General features: G+C 32.3%; 1 pseudogene; it reads right to left on the reverse strand.

Moving 5' to 3' along the window:
- On the reverse strand, nucleotides 1–6578 carry LOC114282174 (WAT1-related protein At1g70260-like; annotated as a pseudogene).
- Nucleotides 6579–6849: the final 271 nt, after the last annotated feature.

The raw sequence follows: 6849 nt of genomic DNA on the forward strand, positions 1-6849 counted from the left end.
CTAAACTTGTGAGTCTCCTTCCAAAAGAGGAACCTTGTCCTCTGATGAATCCATGGTGCCATCATGATGATGATGATCAATGTGTGTTTCATCTGCTCTAATTTGTCCCCACGTCACTGTATAATACCCCATTCCAACTATGGCTAAACCCAGAATGCTGCATAATTTAAACAGGAGAAAAAGGAAACATTAATCTACATTTCAAAAAAAATCAATGTAGTCCCATTTTTCACATTAGTGATCCTTTGTCTCTAAAATTTTATATTCATGTCTCCAATATCTTTTCATATGCATAATTGTGTTTTGGAATTCTTGTATTTTAAGATTCTCAACATATTGCAGAGCAAAGAAGCACGGACACTTCTAAGAAGGTGACGTATCCGTGTCGTGTCCGTGTCGGACACCGATACTCTTCAGATACTTCCCCGACACGTGTTCGACACTTCTCAAAATGTGTCCTATTTTTTAATTTTTTTTAAAGATCCGGACACTCTTTGGACACTTGGAGGACACATATGTTTATCGCTTAAACACACGTGTTCATCAATTAGACACAGGTGAAACTAGTTAAGTTTGAACAAAATAATTTAAGATACAAAATAAAACAAAAACCATATAAATTTATAAGAATTAGTGTCATATTGCATTTTCATTATCTTTGAATGATATATCCATATATATAACATATAATAAATTTATATAGAATTATATATTTTATGCGTGTCCCCCACGTGTCGTGTCTTGCATTTTTTGAAAATTAGCGTGTCGGCGGGTCCGTGTCGTATCCGTGTTGTGTCGCGTGTCAGTGTCAGTGTCCGTGTCCATGCTTCTTAGTTGCAGAGTGTAGGGAACAAGAATTTTGAAGCACAAATTTTGTGCCTTTATTTTCATATGTGACCATAATCAGTTAGGATTTGGGGTGTGATGTGCCCTTCACTAGGGCCCCATCCCAAGGCCTTTTCTATAATCTGAATCGTTCACTTGTAATGTCCCAATAGCTTATGTAAAAACTTAGGTCAATTAGATATCGATAATATGATTGGATCATATTTGTCTTAATAACAAATGTGATCATATCAGAATAGATCAAGTGACTACAAATACCTAATTAAATTGATTCTCTACATGGATGGTCTTCTCAAGGAGCCCTACAATATAAATGGTTTAAGCCATATAATTGAGCCTGGAATGAACCCACCAAAGAGATAGTATGGACCCCTCATCCTATCAGTTGACTGATCGAAACTTATGCTCAATTTGGCTTATTGGAATGGAATAAAATGGTCATTTCTTAGCCTCCTTATAGAATGATCATTCTCTGGTTGTGATAATTCCATTTAAAATGTATTTTTTAAAAGGAGAATGCTGTGATGTGCAAGTGCATATTATATGGACTTAATGCAAAAAACATTACTTTTCTCACAAAATTTATAACTTTTGTCATAAAAAAAATATAACTTTTTACTTCTCATAAAATGTATAACTTCTCTTACAAAAAGTATAACTTTAGTTATACATGACTTTTAAGTGCTCATCATAATTTTAAAATTCATAACTTTCATCATAAAAAATCTTTACTTTCATTTCACAAAATATGTAATTTCTCTCACATTGTAACCTCTCCCTTTTGGAAATCCTTTTTTAATTAGCCAAATATCGAAATTGAATATTTTGATTGAATGATCATTCTATTCTATTTTCATTTCAATAAATTAAACACTGCTTATATAGGAAATATTTACCTGCCATAATGGAAGCTATCTGCGAAGAAGAAACAACCACAGAAGGTTGCAATGGGAATCCCTAGTGGCTTGAACAATGGCACATAAAAAGGGCCTTTCACCTCCATGCACCATTTCTGAACTCTGCCACGAATTACACTCACAAACACAGCCTAGTAATGCAGCATGAATATTGTTCATTAGTTCAAATCTTCTATCGTGTATTAAGGGTTGTTTGGTAATTTGACTTTTAGATTCAAAATTAAAAAATCACAGTACTTCTTCACGATTTTCTATACAATTTAAAAAATCATTCTTAATCATATTAACCCTTTTCATCTAAAAAAAAATTAAAGTCAAATCCCAAACAAATCCTAAGTTTAAACTTTGAAATGTGCTATGGGCTTACTGTTAAAACAATGACTAGGAGTTCCATATAAAGCTTCACTCTCCAAGCACTTGGATTTCTCTCCATTATCATTGATAATATCACAGTTTGGATTTTCCCAACTGCCGTATAAACCGAGGTTATTTTCGTCACTTCTGGGTATTGTTTGACAGCTCCAACCTGACTTACAAAATAAATAAATAAATAAACAAATAAAATTTAATGCTATATTTGTTCGGAATTACTTACTGCAAAGAAGGAAATTGTTCTCATGTTTCTTAAAAAGAAAAACTCTATTTAGTAGAATTTATGACGAGACTAATGTATTAGTGGTATTGTTTAAAGGGTTGGACTTCCTTCTACGCTACATCTAGATTGAAAAGTGTTGTTCTGGTCTATGAGATCCATACAATTGTGGATATTATCTATACAAAAAATTGGGTTGATCTAGTAATCATAGTCTGTTTAATTTATTGTGTTTATGACATTCTATTTTTAAAAACAAACTTCTGATCTATTTCTTTATAAACAAATATAATAAATTATAAGATCGGCCTATTTATTTATTTTTTCTTCTGTAGACAGTATATACGAAGAATCTTACAAAATAAACAGTTCAAATCATCGAAACGAAATGCTTGGTTACACCATGGGTTCAAACAACACCCTTCAATCCAGATCTTGATTTTGGATTGGAGGGAAGCCAAACCCTTTTGAAAACTTAACGCTATTAAAAAATGTTTAAGTTTAGTTTCCCAATTTATTTGTTAATAGACACAATTTAAAAATTAGAAGACTAAATTGAAATATATTTTATACACTAAGGACTACCTTGACATAATTTAAACATTGGGGATTAAATTGAAACACGTTTATACATTGGAGATTAAATTGATACAATTGAAATATTAAAAACTAAAATAATACAAGACTTACACTTTGGAGACTAAAAATATAATTAACATTTTAAAAATTATACCTGAATAATGTTCCATACTGAGAAAGCTAAGGAAGCAAGTGCAAGCAAAAATGGCACCAAGAACCCAATGTTCATGTGTTGAGGATAAAACAAAAAGGAATGAAGAATATGAATTTTTGCTAATCACTGGTCATTGACATTAAGGTGCCTATTATTGTGAGTCGATTTCTTGTGCCTCTCCAATCAAACTTTGTACCCCTACAATAATAATAATTCATATATTTCATGAAATCAATTGGTAAAAATAACAGGAGTCTAAAAGTACAAAAGATTATTTTAGTATAATAACTTGGATAAATAACACTTTCATCCTTAAAGTATGAACACTATTCTCTGGTCTTTACAGAAAAGATGCTCTCACCGTCCTCAAACTATCACTTTGATCCAAATTCTAACGACAATTACATCTTTGTGATAGAAGTAAAGTAAATTACATTTTTACTCCGAAAGTATGAGCGTTTGCCCACTTATGTCCCCAGGAAAATAGATTCCCACTTTCGGTCCTTAGAAATTTTTTTTTCCCACTTTGATGCCTGATACCAAAAAAATGATCTAACTCAAAAAATAAAAATAAAATAGTTTCTCGCCATCATAAGGAGTTTTACGTTAAGAAGTGCTATACTAGTACTGTTTTTGGTTGAGGGATTTGAGAAGAGATTTGAAAAGGAAACTGGAAAAGAAAGGTGGAATGTAAATCAAATATACCTATATTTTACTTAATTTTACATGCATTTTCTCTTTTTTTTTCTAAATTTCTTCCCAAATTCCCTAACCAAACACAGCGTGAGGAGTTTTTTTTAGAGGATAAAACAAAAAGGAATGAAGAATATGAATTTTTGCTAATCACTGGTCCCTCGTAGAGTCTGATTGACATTGCTCCAATTATTGATATTAAAGTGCCTATTATTTTGAGTTGATTTCTTGTGCCTCGCCAAACAAACTTTGTACCCCTACAATAATAATAATTCATATATTTCATGAAATCAATTGGTAAAAATAACAAGAGTCTAAAAGTACAAAAGATTATTTTAGTATAATAATTTGGATAAATTACACTTTCATTCTTAAAGTATGAACACTATTCTTTGGTCTTTACAGAAAAGATGCTCTCACCGTCCTTAAAACTATCACTTTGATCCAAATTCTAACGACGATTACATCTTTGTGACAGAAGTAAAGTAAATTACATTTTTACTCCTAAAGTACGAGCTTTTGCCCACTTATGTCCCCAGGAAAAAATATTCCCACTTCGGTCCTTAGAAAAAAAATTTCCCACTTTGATGCCTGCTACAAAAGAAATTATCTAACTCGAAAAATAAAAATAAAAATAAAAATAAAAATAAAATAGTTTCTCGCCGTCGCTGAGGAGTGTTACACTAAAGAGTGTTACACTAAGGAGGTTTTTTTAGTGTTACATTTAGAAAAAATATACTAAGGAATTTTTTTAGAGTGTTATATTAGAGTGTTACGTTTGAGTGTTACATTGGAATGTTATAGATTGAAATTATATATTTGTTCAAAACTTTCTAAGGAGTTTCTATACTCCTTTTGAAATATTTAGAGAATTTCACATCCTTTTGGAATGTTTGAATAATCCCATATTTCAAGTCATTGTTGTATTTCTTTTGAAATGTTTGAAAAATCTTAGGTAGTGTTTGGTAGAGTTTTGTAAATGTGATTTGAGAGTATGAGTTGTATTTTGAGTTTGTGTGTTGTGGAATTATGATTTGAGTGTAGAAAATTTGTTTGGTAAAGAGTTTTGAAAATAGTTTTGGAAAAGAGGTTTGATTTGAGTGGGAAATTATTGATGTGACATTTGATATGTGATACAAAAATTTACAACTCATAACTAAACATACAATTCAAAATTATTTTAAAGCACATAAAAAATTTAAAAATTTTCAGAAAATATTTGTCCCGATTATATAAATCAATTGAAAAAAAAAAAAAAAAAAAAAAAAAAATAATCTGGAACCAGCCGGACATCCGGGTGGTCTACCGGGTGGTCTACCAGGTGGTCATCCGGGTGGACAAAAAAGGCGCCTGTGCATCAGAGTTCTCTCTGCAGAGTGTAGAAAATTGATTTGAAAGCGAAACCAAACATCATACTCCAACACACGGGTAGAAAATTGATTTCAGAGCACAACCAAACAGAGCCTTACATTTTAAGTCATTCTAATAAAAAAAAGATTCTTGTATAAAAATTCATTTCAAATTTGATTACCATAAATTGTGTATTGTACCTTTCTAGCTTGCGCGCGCGTGCACACACAAAAAAAAGAAAGAAAAAAGAAAGCAGAAGAAGAAGAAGAAAAAGGAAATATAATAGAAATAAGGGTATAATTGTAAATCTAATTTTTAAATAATATATTAAATCTATTTTTCCAAAATCAATGAGACTAATTGGTCAATAAAAAAACTCTTAGGACTAATCGGATCATCATTTTTCAATATGAGATTTATAAGTAAATTCTCCTTATAGGGACTCTAAAGGTCTACTTTACTTCAATTTCATATGAAGTTTGAGATATTTCTCATCTTATCAAAATGCAAATAGTATAACAATAAAAAATACTAGAGATTTCAAAAAAAATTCACAATACTGAGATCCACACTTACATGAGTATTGTGTAAAATTTTTGATAATTAGTTTAAGTCTCTAGCATTTTAGATAACAAAATACAAAAATTATAACAATAGAAAGATAAAAGATAGGGAAAACCTGAGAATAATAGAAATCAAGCAGGAAAAGGTAGGGATCAAATTGCCCATTCCACGTGCAAGAATTGGGGAGCTATAGCTTAACCCAACAAACGCCAGGTTTTGTGCAATAGTTATCCTACAAAACAATTACATCAAATTAAAGCCAAACATCTAACATTTTTTTATTTTAAATCCCAAAATATTTATAATCGTTAGATCATTAAGAATCTTAAGATGTGGGAGTCTTGAGATATAATTCGATAATTGTGAACTTTTAAAACAATGAGATAGAGATTTGAAGACACAGTTTTTATACCAAGCTAAGAGAGAGATTCATTGAATTGCAAGAAAATTTGTAATTTGCTAAAAAATTCCAATGGTACATGTACGAGCACGAAATAATTCTTCTCGTATAATCCTGTTGATCAAGTCTGCGCTCCTCCAAACGTCGTTACCTTATTCCTTGAAAATACAAACGTGAGCTAGTCGGCGGGTGTGTGCCGGAGACCTCTCTGATGCCTAAGTCAGCAAAATAGACAAATAGACAAAAGCTCTGTGTATTCTAGAATCAAAGTTGTGTTACCTCTCCATAGGCGATGTTATGAGCTTTTATAGGTTCCGCGTGGCACAATCCTAGTAGGACTCTTACTCCTCCGTGTAAAGTCCTTTTAGGAATTACACTCCTGAAAGATAATGCTTATCCTTCACCACCCCCGCTCACTGCTTAAACCAAGTGAGATGGTTTTACCACGGTTGGATGTCAATATGACCGAGCTAACACGGCCATGCTGAAGCCGCAGACTAGACCGAACTCCAACTAGCTCGGTTCTTCCTTTCACTGCGTGTACCTCGGTTTGACATACTCCAACCAGGCTGTTTCCTTAATACCGAGCTAACCAAGTACGAAGTAGGAGTTAGCTCGGCACTCAAGCCCACAATACCAAGCTAGCTCGGCTTTCCTAAGCACAATGCCTAGCTAGCTCAGCTCATACGCTAAGTCTTTTAGACCGAAGTAAATCTGCTTTTACCTTGGTCCATCCTACAGCCCAATTAACAAA

The sequence above is a fragment of the Camellia sinensis genome, chromosome 10, assembly GCF_055761805.1.
Source record: "Camellia sinensis isolate YWXY chromosome 10, ASM5576180v1, whole genome shotgun sequence".
NCBI classification, from domain to species: domain Eukaryota; kingdom Viridiplantae; phylum Streptophyta; class Magnoliopsida; order Ericales; family Theaceae; genus Camellia; species Camellia sinensis.